Source organism: Haemaphysalis longicornis, unplaced genomic scaffold, assembly GCF_048455015.1.
Source record: "Haemaphysalis longicornis isolate Haplotype H1 unplaced genomic scaffold, Haemaphysalis longicornis Haplotype H1 scaffold_3, whole genome shotgun sequence".
In the NCBI taxonomy this organism is placed as follows: Eukaryota; Metazoa; Arthropoda; class Arachnida; order Ixodida; family Ixodidae; genus Haemaphysalis; species Haemaphysalis longicornis.
The window spans coordinates 229,427,661-229,443,062 of NW_027526335.1; the positions used below are offsets into that span (position 1 = coordinate 229,427,661).

At 47.4% G+C, this 15,402-nt stretch overlaps 1 long non-coding RNA gene across 1 annotated transcript; it reads right to left on the reverse strand.

Moving 5' to 3' along the window:
- Positions 1-5,137: 5,137 nt before the first annotated feature.
- LOC144173740 (uncharacterized) lies at positions 5,138-15,214 on the reverse strand. The gene is made up of 3 exons (XR_013323378.1): positions 15,122-15,214; positions 12,203-12,305; positions 5,138-5,255 (listed from the first exon to the last, which is right to left on the reverse strand). It is a non-coding gene; the product is annotated as an uncharacterized LOC144173740 (long non-coding RNA).
- Between the last annotated feature and the right edge of the window lie 188 nt (positions 15,215-15,402).

Genomic DNA, 15,402 nt, shown 5'->3' on the forward strand with positions numbered 1-15,402 from the left:
TTTGCCGCTCATGCTTAAAAGTGTTGCTATGATGCGCAGTTTGGCTTAAGCAGTGTATATTTCCCCTACAATGGTTTTCATATTTATTCCCGGATTTGATTAACTGCCGTAGCCTGTACTCTGCACGACTGACATGTTTACTTTTCGCGACAACTTGTCCACAATGTATGAATGGTATGAACGCCAGTTTTCAACTCCTTCGAGCGGGTTTGGACATTGCTATACAGTGAAATCTCGATATAACGAACTTCAGGGGACCGCGGAAAATTGCTCGTTATTCTGAAAGGTCGTTGTAGCGAAAATCGCAAAATTTAAGACAACCAATAAAATTTAAATGCCTAAAACGACCTACCTGTAGAGCTGTGCATCCTTGAAATCATTTTTCAGGAAAAATGCACAAGTGATCATGAAACAATGTACGTTTGTTTAAAGTAGTTGGCAATTTTCTTCTGGTGCGTGCAGCACGAGCTTCCTAGCAGGAAGGACTCCAACTCTTCCATATTCCTGTGGACTGACTCCGTGGCCGCGCGGTTTTCCCCGGAAATGTGCGATTTTAGTACGCTGTCCTGCACATCCGCAGTCGTCACGTGCTGGTTGCAGTCTTCGAGTGCTGCCGCGGCACCCTCAGAGGCATCGTCGTTCATGCCGTCCTCGCTGCCTTCTTCATCCTCAACGCTCATGCTCTGAAGATTGTCCTGTGTGGTCAGCTCCGCTGATGTCCGTGAAGATCCAGCGAGCAACCCGAGCAGCAGCGGAACATAGAAAAACTCGAGGTAGGGCGCGAATAGCGCGGCCGCGGCTTTCTGGGCGAAGGAGGCCACCCATGCTTCATTTTTTCCCCTTCTCCTCACCTTATTTTGTCTCTCTCTCGCATCGGCTCGTGCATTCCGCGGAGCAAGTTGCAAGATGCCCTCTTCTGTAAGATGTCCTCTTCAGCATACGGCTCCGGTTTCCGCGATTGTTTAACGGAAATACAAGAACCTCCGGCCTTGAAAATATGGGTTCGTAGTACTGAGGCGTTGTTAACATGACACAGAACTAAATAAAACGATCGTTATTTTGAAAAGTTCGCTATTCGGAAGTACGTAGTAGTGAAATAATTTTACATTAAAACTATAAGCAGTCGGCGTGGGATTTCTTAAATGCTCGTTAATCTGAAAAGATCGTTAATGTGGTGTTCGTTGTACCGAGATTTGACTGTATTCAGTTTTCATTAGGACTTCGGCGTGGGAATGTATAATTGCAACGTGGGCACAGTGAGCCTGCCTGCCTCTAGCATAAATTTCGAAACACGATCGCTCACAGAAGGCGAGGCTGTGTACGGCGAACCAAGTCGTTAATGATTTGGGGTAATTGGGAGCTTTAAAGTAGGAAAACCGAGTGGTGGGGCCTCCCCAAAGTGATAGGGGAACCCAAACACAACACGCACGCCCGCGACGAGAGGGTCTTCTCGAACCGCTTGCCGCCGGCTTCGGATGCACGTAATGGAATGTTGGGAACTTTAGTCTTAACGTACGTCGCGGCAGATATTTCATCGCCGCTATCGTTACCGTTGCGAATGAGAGTCCCTAATACAACTTTTCACTTCACTGTCACCCCCTTTCTTGTATGTCTAACTTTTTATCCGCGGTAAATGCCGTTTCAAGCGATCGATGACCAAGATACCTGCCACGGCCTCGGCCGATGCTTGGGCGCAGGCTTTCTATCCTTCGGCCGCTCGCCGCACCGCGCGTGAACGGGCCGGCGGTGCCTGGACCGACCTCCGCGAATGGTCCGCGTAGATCGCAGCAGATATTTGAGCACCGCTTTGAAAATCACAGCTGATGACACTACCTAGCACAATTTTTCACCACTCTAACTACCACATTCACCGCTGTCGAATTACTTTTCCACAACTAGTGGGATTTTAAAAAGCGGCGACAAGTTGCTGCCGCGACCTGCGTCGGTTCTAGCTGCTCCGTCGGCCGTGCGGGCAGTCACGGCGGGTGCGTGTGCTTCTGCGAGCAGTAAACGCTTCATAATTTCCTGCTTTATACATTTGTTGCAAACAAGGGAAATCTACAAACTTAGCTTGGCGATCATTGTAGTCTACATTGTTGATCGGGGAAACGAGCTGCAGCTTACGCTTCGGTCGCATACGTCAAACGCCACCACGCTCAAGTTGTTTGCGGAGAATGTACCCCAGTTGATAGGGTTATAAAATCCCCATGACGTCAAACTGCGCTTGACGCACTGAAAATTAACTTCAAACGACGGAAATTAACATGAAAATACTTTTACAACGCTCTTCCTAAGCGAAGGGTCACGCGCTGCAAGCAAACTGTGTAGCAAGATAGGAACGGTGAACCTACAAGTGACGTCAAAACGATCGCAGCGCCAGCTTTCCAGTGGTGGGCCTCGCGGCGAATACAGTTGTACAACACGACGAACCAAGACGAACAAAAAATAAGTTTGTCTTATTAAGTGCTGCTATAGTAAATACCCAGTTGATCTTTTGGTCTTCTTGCATCCGGCCGAGCGTTGAAGCGATTTTCGCGTCAGGTCGAATGTTGATGGGGTTGTTAAAGAGACACGGAAGAGATTGTAAACATTGTAGGATTACTTGCGCAAATTAAAATCTGGAGTCCCTTGACCATGTTTCAACCAGTGTGGGAGCGTTTCCACGAATTTATTTATTATAAATATCCATTTAAAAGTGTTGTCTTCCGCATTGCGTTTTCTTTGCCGTCTCGGTATTCAATGGCGTGGAATGCATGCAGGCAACCAAGTGTGCGCCGCCATATCTGTGGCCAAGCGTCTGTTGCTAGGCGACGTTGTGCGCATGGCCCGCAGATCAGGCACCCCTCTTCTCCTCCATGCAACCGTGTGAGTGCGCCCGTGGCCTCCGCGATTTGCTGCCGGCGGCGCGCCGCCGCCGGTAGCCGACCACGGAGGCCACGGTGCGCCGTCACTCGTTACGTCGGGCTCCGCGGGATGGCGGCACTTGTCCGTGCTAAGCACGACTGTGTAACACATGACTGTGTTTCACGTTACGAACTCTTCGCCGAACATAAAGTATTGCGTCGAGATCACTGCGAATGCGATTAATAACATCTCTGTTGGCGCCACAGTTTAGAATCGCATTGGAACGGAGCAGATGGCGCATGCCGGTGTCTTTTTTTTCTTCGGTGTGCAGCCGCATTGGCCCAGGGTACGCCGTGTCCGTGGCGCATCGGCCATGTCTGTGGCCGTTTCCAGTGTTGCCAAGCGAAGAAATTGACCGCTAAACTTTTCAACGAATACCTCCGATACACTTGCAGCTTGGCTTGACTAAATCTGCTGCGCGGCTCGCCGACCTGCCGGCACAGCCAGTTTGCCGGGCACCGGCGGGTCGTTGCACTTGTTTCTCTCAGTTAAAGCTGAGGCCCGATAACATTTTAACGCGGAAGAATATGGCTTAACTTTGTCCGTTTGTAGACTGAAGTCAAATAGACTGAGGCTATGAAGTCAAAGTAGCGCGTGTTGAGCAAGCAATACGAATATTGTTTTAGGACGGTTTGCTGACACTGTAGCTATAATCTGCATATGCCTGTGGCACTCTAAACCTAAGGTTAATTAAAACCTTTGTGGGAATCGCGGAGAACCGCGACCCGCGATTCGAGCCGGTGCGCGTTTCTGGGAGGGACGCAATGGCTGAAACAGGTCCGGCACGCCGCTAGTTCGGCAGTGCCCTAGTGATGGCCCGCAGCTCCACGTGCTGGCGGCGCGGCGTATTCCGGTTTCGGCGATGCATCACCCACGAAAGGGAGAAAAGGAGGAGTGCGAGAGGGAAAGGCGAAGGGTTGCGGGGCTGTTCTGCCGGCGCACACACTCCCCGCTCTTGGCCCGGCGGCCGGCCGGCAGTGAATACCCATTTCTTTCCTCCATGTGAAGCGGCAAGTGTTTCATTCGCGCGTTGGATTTCGCCTTCTGGGACGGCTGCGCTGTGATTCAACCACACTCCTAGATCTGGATATTTTAACGAAGTTAAAAGTGCTTCAACTGCGCCTGTGTTGGATTTCGCGTCCCCCTGTGATGACCGCCGCTGTGCATTTCGAAGTGCTTCAACCGGGTCGTTTGATGAAGTTTTACGCTGCAACAGTGTTCTAGGTAATATTACCTTAATACTTTGTCATCCGTGCTGTTTTGCAATCGCAGTGTAGCGTTCGAAAATTGTCGCGTGAACGGTTGCTACGCAAGCGTGCATCCACAGTTCACCCTGTGATCGGCCGCCGCTGTGAAAGTCAACCTTTATTAATAATGAATTCCTGGAGTGTGACAAATAGAAATTTAGCCTAATGCCCCATAAAGTTGGGCCTAAGTCACGCTGGGAATACGCGATAAATATAATCACGTGTAGCCCACCTTGAACATGTTGGTACTCAGATTTTCTGACGATTGCTTTCAACCTTGCCACGATGGTTGCACTTTGTGCCCTGCTGCTTCTTATGCGATCGCACAAACAACCGGGTTGCTTGTTTTGTTTTTTTCTTTATCGTATCTACAGCTCCGCACAGACGAAACGCCAGTTGGCACTAAAGTTTTGCCCAGGCAGAATTAGAACTGTCAAATACTCCTGCTCTGATCTTCACCTCTGACACGCAGGACTACCTTTGCACCGGCTCCTCTTCGCGATCGTGTGTTCACGGGTCTTTTTCTTTTTTGCTTGCAAGCCCCAATGGTGCTAGCACCCACATTTATTTTGCGAGTTGGACTATGAAGCCTCCACTGATGACTTACGTTTGTCCACACACACTGACCAAAACAAGCTACAAAGGGCTTTGGTATCCAGTATTCTTACGCTGGAGCATGCTTCAAGGCATGTGATCACAAAAGCACTTAAGTTTACAGCAAATACAGGTTCTCAAATTGACTGAAAAACTGAAACGTAACATTAAGCCTTATAAATATTTACCTAGTACGTGTGCTAGTTCTGCATCAATTGTTAAAAAAAAAAACCCACAACACATGCTAATGAACTGATCATGAAAAAGTGACGTAGTGAATAGTAAATCTGTCTGCTGAAAACAATTTTTTAATAAAACTACAGATTTGAATGTAGATTACATGTTGCAATGTATGGGTATATGAAACAGCAGAAACGAAGTCCCAAAGCTCGAAAATTTTTTATTAAATGCTTTATAATCTTAAATATACATACAACATTTTACGTGCCCATCACGGTTTAGGCCAGGAACATCTTGGCTCAAAACTTTCCACAATTTCTCAGTCAGCACCTGCAACACCAAAAGAAGCAAATAAACGCTTCCTTTTACAACCACACCGCAAACGTCAAGTGAATCTAAATTCACAATTGATGGTGTATTTTGTCCCATATATGGCTACATTAATATGTACACAAAAGTTAGTTTAGCCTGCTTTTGAATTATTCTAACTGCTTATTCTGAATTTTTTTTCTACGTGACACCAGAGATCCTTTGCTCATGCAGTCGTGTGTCTAAAACCTGCTTTAGTCCCTTCACACCAAACGGTATTTTTGACTCTTTTGAGAATTTGTACAAGGCCAAATAATGGCTTACACTGGTAGGATTAAAGTTCTGAGCTAGACTGCTTTGATCTCGTTAACAAACTGCACTGCCTTTCCCAATAGCTAAGCAGGTGCTTACAGTGTATCTGACAGAACAGCTGTCACGCAATGGCCATACAGGACAACTGGGTCGGTTTATCAGTCAGGAATTATATGAGGGGGCACTAGGCTGAGCCCAACTCATCGCACCACTGCTGCAAAAACAAAGTGGAAAAAGATTCTATTTCGGGGGTTGTAGTTGCCGAGGCCACTCTTGGGCTATGAAGCGTGACACAGTGCTAGGTTCGATACACGTTAATCCTGACATTTGGGTATCTTACCTCGCACTGAAATCTCCACACACGGGCATTTTTGATTGATTTCTTTTTGCCTTCACTAAAAAAAGAAAAAAGTCCTTGGGCTCAGCTGCACAATGCTTTAGGAACTGCGGCTGCTGCTCAGGCACAAGTTGGAGCCATTACTTGACTAGGCACATATCCTCAAGAGTTGAAAACTGATTTCAGCGCAAAGCGGCAAAACAGCACTTTATTAAAAACAAGAGAAGTGGGAAAGACCTTATAACAACACGCGCTAAAGAACAACCTCTTTGAATAAACACAGTGTCACTTTGTAAATCGCCAATGCCTGGTTAGCATATCCTTCATGCACAAGTATACTTAGTTGCTCCTTTAGACCAACAACGATGGCCAGAAGAAGTCAGGCTGCTGCCTTGCACGCCTTGTACTTGCTGCTTCGCCTTAATATTACCATAAGTTAGGAGCCAAGTATCTGAAATAACCATCTGTTTGATGCTTTGGACGTGCCGTGTAGGTGTTGTCGTGCAGTAATCCTCATTGGACGACGAGAACGAATGCAAATTAAATGACTCCCGAGCGAAAAATGACGTTGCCAAAGTTGATCAGTTCGCTACTCTGGCACCGCTTTACCATTGAGCCAATGCTGTGGACTTTTTTGTAAACAACCTGTAATTTCTCCGCGCCACGTAACATCATTGATAGTGGTTGCGGACTGAAGTAGCGTAGAAAACCGGGCTAGTTGGTGTAGATTCATCTTCGCAGCGCACAAATAACGGGACAAAAAGGAGGATAACACTGGACAACCACTGAACCAAAACCGAATTTTTATTGAAGAGACAAATATAAAGCCATCGAAGGTATAAAACAAAGATAAAAACATGACACATTTAACCCACTATAAGCAACTGTACAGACAAACGTTCTCAAGTACTGCTCTCTTCAAGATACGCCAATTCTGCATCTAAAAGTGCTAAAGACGAGCGCTAACACACGAGTCAGACATTTTTCGAATTTTATGTGCTTTCACTATACTTCCCTCACCTTTTGTTCATCGTGCGAGAACAGTATCGTATCATGAAGGAAAAGCGTACAACCACAATCTTTGCAATAGGTGGGAAGAGGGCCAGAAGGCACTCAGTGAACTGGCCAACATCAAAGCGACCACACTTGAAAGGAATGCAATAAACCACGTTTAATCTATAAGGAACAACCTGTTTCTCATGTTTCACACCACACCTGTTTGCTCGGCCCTTATTACTGATATTCTTTTCGATGGCGGGGCAGCTGCAGTTTAACTTAATTTTGGCTGAAAACACCACATTGATGTTATATCTGCTCCCCATTTCTTTCAAGCGGTGAGATACATCGTGCAGGTACGAGATTACAACTATCTTTTCCTTCACAACATCACAAGCAGGAGACAAGTTTTCTTCACCAAATCCAACAACTGAAGACAGGCCGACCCAATGACTCCGTCACCGTAGCCAGCATTTTTGGGTCCAACTAACTGTTCACCAAAGCTAGACTCAATTAGGTGAAAACAAGACTGAAAACAAAACAAGATGGCTGACCTGAGGCAGTTGACAACAATCCCATATTTTGCAATCCTAGAACGTGCTGATGAAGAGTTCAGTAAAGGCTTCTTCGATCGCGGGCTATAGAGCCAACATACATGATTCTGCTCGAATTTTAACAACAGGTCCAAAAACTGGATTGTTCTTTCGTTCAGCGCCTTGGACATAAAGGTCAGCCTAAATGCGTGACGTTTGAATGCTTTTAAAATGTCCACCATTTTTCTTATAGGGTCATAGTTTCCACAAAGTACTAGGTAATCGTCAACATACATGAAAATTTTAATTGCCAAACCCTCCAAGTCACGTTCCAATACACGGTCAACATGAGCCAAGAAAATGTCACTAACAAGGTGAGGAACTTTAGAACGTCTACAGATTCCAGATCTCTGCACAAAGACACTGTCACACCATCCTACAATACTTGATGCTAAGTAGAAACGCAGAAGCTCCAAAAAGGATTCCACGGAAATCCCGCAACTTTGCATAAACTTAACCTCGACGTTGTAGACGGTGATACACTCTTTCACACAGACCAAAACTTGTTCATGCGGAAGGGAGTAGAAAAGGTTTCCAGCGTCAATGCTGAAAGCAGAGCACCAGCCTGAATTACTGCGCGCACAGTAACCTCATTTGTGTGCTGTGAAGATGAAGAAGCTTGCGCAGCGTGCCCTATCCTGGTCCTCTTGCATTGCGACATCTGCTATCTCAAACACGGAGCTGCACAGTGGACATCAGGTCGGCACAGAAATTTTCGCACTCGATGGAGCCCTCTGGACGACCATGCCACTTATGGTCGTCTCCCATCCCTGCGACCGCAGCACCTTCTGCGGCACTGACGTTGATGACTGGATAAGCACCTACGAGAGTGCGAGCGCTCATAACAGATGGGACACAACCTTGGTGCTGGCCAACGTAATATTTTACCTCAAGGGCCCAGCCAGACTATTGTTGGTTTGAGACACACGAAGCAGACCTGACAAGCTGGGAAACCTGCAAATTGACATTACGTGAGCTGTTCGGAAAGCTTGTTGGCCACCAACTAGCCGCGAAGGAACTTTCTTCCCATGCCAAAACCTCGATGGAGTCATCCGTCGCCTATATTCAGGATGGTGTTGCTCTGTGTCACAAGATAGATGCCGACACATCAAAAACTGGTAAAGTAGGCCATGTGCAGAAAGGAATTGCTGATGGCGCTTTCAACCTGCTTGTTTATAAGGACTGCACCAGCACAGACGGCATCATTACAGAGTGCAGACCGTTTAAACATTTTGAAAAGGGCCTCGCAGCCTCTGGAAAATGTTTCTTTGGTTATCAACGTAACTAGTTGATGCATTTCTTTTTGTCATTCCCCCCCATTGTAATGCCAAAAGGCGCTGTGGGTACCAAATAAAGAAAGAAACAAACAAACGAAAGCTCACTGTATTGCCCCACAGTTTACTCGACTGCCTAACACGGCACCCACATCCTATTACGAGTATACCACTTTACTGGAATGTGCCCTTCTTTGTTCGACGATGTAATGAAAATAGTACGCCGTGAGCTGGAGGCTACGGCTACGGCTGCCCTACTAGCCCCGACCCGTGAATGAACGTCACCTTCCATCTCCCTAATCCATGCGATATACAGCAAGAGCTCGCAAGCCACACCATTCCACGCATTTGCTCTGTAGCTCACCTGAAAAACGCTTTCACTGTTCCTCGTGTCTTAACTGGTCCCCACCAATATGCCCCACGCCATTTTCAGACACAAAATTCCGAAGAGTGGAGTACTCCTGAAAACAAGCCAATATGCTTCCACTGCTGTCATGGTGGGCATGTGGCCCGCTACAGCTTTCGACATTGCCACGCTAAGCCTTCACTTCACCACAAGACTAATCAATGCAACTCAAGGAGGTAATACTGCATCTGTGACCTGGACGACAGATCTTCTATTAACCAAGGAGTCTAAGCCCAATTTACTAGACGTTACTGTTGATGGTGTTGCAGCCCAGGCTCTCACTGACACAAATGCTCACATCTCTGTAATCAGCTTAACCCTCCGCTGGCATCTCCGCAAAGTTCTGACGCCACCCATGCAAACATTTGTTCGAGTTGCCAATGAGAGCACACCTTCAATTGCCGGAATGCGTACCGCCTGAATATGGATTGCCGACCATGATAGTGTTGCTCTCTTCACCGTCCTTGAAAAATGCCCCCATGACATTATCCTCGGCGTCGAGTTTTTCTCGAACCGCTCTCATTGACTGTTCTGCGGGACTTCTCTCTTTTGAATTTCCTTCTGCCAAAAATGCTCAAAAGCACCGATCTCGTTCCACAGATTATGTCCATTTGCTGTCAAATGCTGTAACATACATGCCCCTGTGATCAAGCCCATCCGTTTCTCACAGTTATTTCTCACCAGATTGTTCGACAAGCCGAGCGGAAGCTACTACAAGCACGTATCCTTGAGTGCCGCCAGAAGCTACGAGCTTTGGAGAAGCAAACCTTCTTTGCACGCCGGGAACTTGAGCATCTTAATCCTGAGGACTTCCCAGATGTGCAGCTGCACGCAAACTTCACCGCTAGCATGGGAGAAGGCCGTCATAGAACGTCGCAAGAGAGGAAACTGCAAGCACTCCGGCCGGACGTGCCACAATGCACCCAAGAGGTCATCAACCTATCTCCGTACACACCGGACGAAGAGGGGGCTAAGGTTTTGTCCCGTGGTGTGTATTTTAACACGGAAGCACCCCCGGAGCCAGGAAAGGATATTTGTGCAGTCGAACGCGCGGTCGGCCAGCTTCCCTCTGAAGTACGGCAAGAAGCGCGCACCCGTGCTATTGGTGTGCTCTCTGGTTTGCGAAGACATTGTGCAAGACTGCATTTATCGGTAGCGGAGAGGCAAGCCATCAGGAGCCTGCGGAATAACAGCAGTATCGCAATCCTTCCTGCTGACAAAGGCAATGCCACGGTCTTGCTAGATAGCAGTGACTACCACACGAAGATGTTGGCCCTTCTCGAAGACCAGCAGACATACGCTCCTCTAGCCCATGACCCAACTAGCAGGTTACAGTCCAAGCTTCAAGAACTGCTAACCAGGCTTTTCAATCTAGTCCCTCCGCACCACAAGGGCCTCTACTACAGGTTACTGTGCACGAACGGTTCAGCCCCGGCAATCTACGGTCTGCCTAAAATCCACAAGCCTGGAGTTCCTCTTCGGCCTATCGTCGACTTCTCGAGGTCACCGCTCTACCGACTATCAGGCTACCTTCACCAAGTGTTGAGCCCTCTAGCCGGTAAGACGCCCACGCACGTCGGAAACTCGTGCTCTTTTGTTTCGAAGCTGAAGGACGTAACTCCAGCTGAAGACGACGTCATGGTTTCGTTCGCCGTCAAGTCTCTTTTCACTAGTGTCCCAGTGGATCTGGCAGTAGCCACGTGCGAAGAAGCACTAAACGCGGACATTAGTCTTCCCGATCGCACTCCCTTTCACGTCCCCGAGCTCTGTGAGTTGCTTATGTTTTGTCTGAGCAACACCTATTTTTCTTACGGGGGAAGCCCCTATCAGCAGACCCATGGCACGGCAATGGGTGCGTCCATATCAGTTACTAGGGCCAATCTAGTTATGGAGGCTTTAGAGGGGAAGGTATTGGCAACCTTCACACCGGCACCGATGTTTTTCTGCCGCTATGTCGACGACTGTTTTTGTATTTTAAAAAAGCAAGATGTCCCATGTCTTCTGGACAGCCTCAACGCCCAGAATGTGCATATACAGTTCACCGTGGAGTTCGAGCAAGGCAACATGATTCCCTTTTTTGGATATTCTTGTTCGCCGCGATGCGGGCGCTCTCTCCTTCTCAGTGTACAGGAAGCGCACACACACGGGTTGTTACTCCAGTTTTGAATCTTGCCACCCTCTCGGCCACAAGACATCCGTTGTGTCGTCCTTGATAAAGCGCGCCGTACGCATCTGCTCAGATGACAGTGCACTGAAACGTGAATTAGGAACGATTCGCCGCGAACTAATCGCCAATGGCTATCCTAAGCGACTTATTTGCCGAACCAAGAATAAGGTACTACAGCCAAGAATGGCCAACAACAGGACATTACGAGCATGCGCAGCCATCCCCTACGTCCCAGGAATAAGCGAAGCATTGTCGCACGTCTTTTCAAAATACAGCATGCGCATTGCCCACGGACCGACCAGCGAGCTCCGCGACGACTGAAAGAGCACCAACGTGATGTAAGAAATCATAATCACATGACGAATGCCATTGCCATTGCGGAGCACGCGCACAAACATTCCCACAAGATTGACTGGGAGAACACTGCAATTTTAGCTAAGGAAAAGAACACATCATCTTGGCGTCTGCTAGAGTCACTTTTTATCCAATCAACGCAAGCCGCAATGAACCGGACGGATGGGACTTTGCCTCCCGTCTACGCATGCTCTCTACGTCATGTGCTGCCTATATATTGACGACGACGGCTTGTCTTACGTAGTGAACAAGGGACCCGTATGTGGTTCCGAAACGTCAATATATTTTTATTCTTGGTCAGTGTTCGCTTTTCTTTTGCAAGTTATTATATGGTCTTCCCTATTAGAGACGCGCTGCTTCTGTGAAACGTCACTCTGCCACACATCATCATTACTGTGGTAGAGAACCAAAGCTGCCTTCCCTTTCAGTTTTTCAACTTCAGTTTCACACCTCAAGTCCTGCCCAAGGGGATTTCGCTTGCAATGCTGTGCCCTTTCTGGCATGAATGCTAGCACCCCTGCAGATTTACCTCCTGCAGTGCAGGCGTCCCATCAAGCACCATCAATCAAGGCAGTGGCTGCTTCAGACCTCCCAGTGGATCATACCGCCGATCTCCCTCGTCTTCGGGATTCCTGCAAGGACATCTTCGACTTAGACAACCATCCACCAACCCAAACTTCTGCAGTCACCCATCATATCAACACCAACGATGCTTCACCACTGTACAAGTGGCCCTATTGCGTATCACTTGCTGAACGACTCGTCATCCAAAAGGTAAAAAAAAAAAATGCTCAGTAAGGATACAGTCGAACCATCTTCCAGTCTGTGGGTGTCTCCAGTTGTGTTGGCCAGAGAAAAAGATGGGACGTAGTGCTTCTAGATAGATTATGCAAACTTAACTATTATGAAGGAAGGCCTTATACAGTGGGTTCTCATTGATACAATTCTGCATAATACGTTTTTCTTTTCATTCCAAGCCAAAATCCCTTAGCATTTTCGTGCATTTGATACGATCACATTTTTGCTAAAAATTGGATGGCACGACCACGAAAGTGAACCTTGACCATTTTTAGAAACCTTACATTTATTCTTCGGTATACTAGCTCAAACCCCATGTCAACAACCCATGACCTGCATGGCAGCGCCGGTTCTGCGACAAAAACACTGCTGCCGGGCGTGGGCGCTCTGTTCAATGAGGATGATATGTGAGGCGAGGCACTGTGCCATCTAGTGAAACATATCATAATCACAGAGTTTCTCAGTTTGATCATAATCGAGGAAGAAGGTTCCAATGCTCTTGGCAGGCGGCGACTTCCCTCCCCAACTTCTCGCCATGCTCTGTGCTTCCCGCTCCGTTCTTTGTTCTCTTTCTGCGCTGTTCCTGTGTTCGGTGGTGTTGCTTATGAGGCTATTTTTGTTCTTGTTCTATTTGACTAGTCTTGTTCTCCTTAGGCTGCATTGTTGCTGTGCGGGGTGTGCTGCCAGGCTTGTGGCAGTGTCGAGGAAACGTAAGGCACTCAGTATAAAAAGAAAAAGTGGAAATTGTACAGAAATTGGAAGAAAACCCGAAGAGGAAATGCGTGGATTTGGCACACAAGCTCGGTTTGCCAGTGTCAACGCTCAACACTATTGCCGGTCAGCAAGAGGAACTTCAAAAGAATGTGCAAGTTTCCGGCCCTGATGCGAAACAAGCCCAAGGTGCGAAGCATGACCAAATGGAAGACATCCTGCTTACATGGTGGGAGGAAGTTAGAGCGGCAGGATGAACGCCGATAGGTCAGTACTACGCGAAAAAGTTGACAACACTGCGCTCTCCTTGGGCATTGAGGACTCCAAAGCGTCTGGTGGCTGGCTTCACCAATTCAAGGCACAACGTGAAGTGTCATACAGAACAGCATCCGCGCAAGTGAAAAATACCAGCAGCTTTTTTTTTTATTTTTACATTTCCGGAGAATTTTCTCCCAGACTTCGAAAAGAAAGTGCAGCACAAATTTACCAGCTACTCACTGTTGCTCAATAAAATTGAGTTGCTGACGGAGAATGCAGATGTTTCTCTTTTTTTTAAGAAACTCTTTGGATAATACGATTTTCACATAATGCTTTTTATTTCCCGGTTCCCCTGAAAAACGTATCAACGAGATTTCACTGTAAATGATACATAGACAAGATGTGGCTGGCAACTTGTGAAGGGAGGTAACTTCGTGCAAACAAAGCCTGATTAGTCATGCTAATTCCTCCTATATTTCAATATGGTCTAACACCAGCTACCCCACTTCGGCAGAGCCAGTGGGGAACATTTCAACACTACTGTCACTGTGTACTGCAGAACGAACATCCATCGCGAATTTAAAAACCCTGCATACGAAGCTGCATCGCGCAAAGTTGTTCTATGGCCACTGAATGTCCTCGCTGAATGTCAAGGAAGCGTCCTCGGCAACGGTCTAATTAGTGTCGCATGATGGCCGCCATGGGAGCAGTCATAGTTCATTTTACCCAAACGGACCAACCGCTTCTGCTCACTGAGTAGCCAGAGTCACTGTTAATTATTTATAGTGATGAGGCAGACTGATCACTTGCAGTTGCGAAACGACACCAGCGAGGATCGCTGCACTGGATTGGAGCAGTATGTCTTGATTCGACGCAACCGGCCAAACCGCTTCCGCTCACTAACTAGCCAGCATCACTATAAATAATTAACAGTGACTCTGGCTACTCAGTGAGCAGAAGCGGTTGGTCCGTTTGGGTAAAATGAACTATGACTGCTCCCATGGCGGCCATCATGCGACACTAATTAGACCATTGCCAGCGTCCTCACCGACGCGCTTTGGCGTCGTCTATCAGCGGATTCGTATGTATACAAGCGTTTACAGCAAGAACGGTAAATATATTACTACGCCCTTCAAGCACATGTCGGCTAAATGCGATTACTTCGCCGCGTTCGCAGGATTGAGCCGCACAGTAGAGCACACTGCAGTCGTAGCATACTAGCAGGAATGAACGCATCGTACGGCTTCTTCCACGTTTCGTCACCCCGTGACTACAGTTTACCTCAACACCAATTTATAACGCACGCCCTTAAGGAGCTTGCACTCTAAAAAGCGCTACAACCTTTCTGGTAACCTCGAGTGAATGTAGAAGCGTAGCCACCGCGCACATCACGTCGTAGCTAGCGCCGATTTCAATGCGAACGCGGTCGTCGACGCGGCTACGTGAACGTACCGCTGACAGCCTCAAGGAAAGTGTATTTGGGGGCTTTAAAACAACGTATTTAAATTTAGCCCATGTTTGCGAATAACAAATGATTCCTTGAGTGCTTTAGTTACATTGTCATTCAGAATGTGCCTAGCCAGTTATGTCCAACATACGGAGAGCGCACGGCGTTTGCAGTACACGGACAGGTATATAATTACCCGCCCCTCTTGACACCAGCCCTTAAAAAATATCTTACCTTTCGTTTATGACGCAAAAAGATGCAGAGGAGAAAGCAGCAGGTTTCGTTATCTACAAGAAATCGATGCTGGCTTGCGCTTTGAAACTCGTACACAAAAGGCAAGTGGCTTCGGCTTGCTTCGGCTTGACGTGGCTTGACCAGTGTTGCTTTTAAACTCTTTCACACGACCGGCTAAATACAGCCGCTTGTGTTCTGTTATTTGCGGAGGTAACAGAGGATAAAAGTTGTGTAACAGCAGAGTTATTGGATATATTGAGTAACTCTGGTGTAACAGAGGA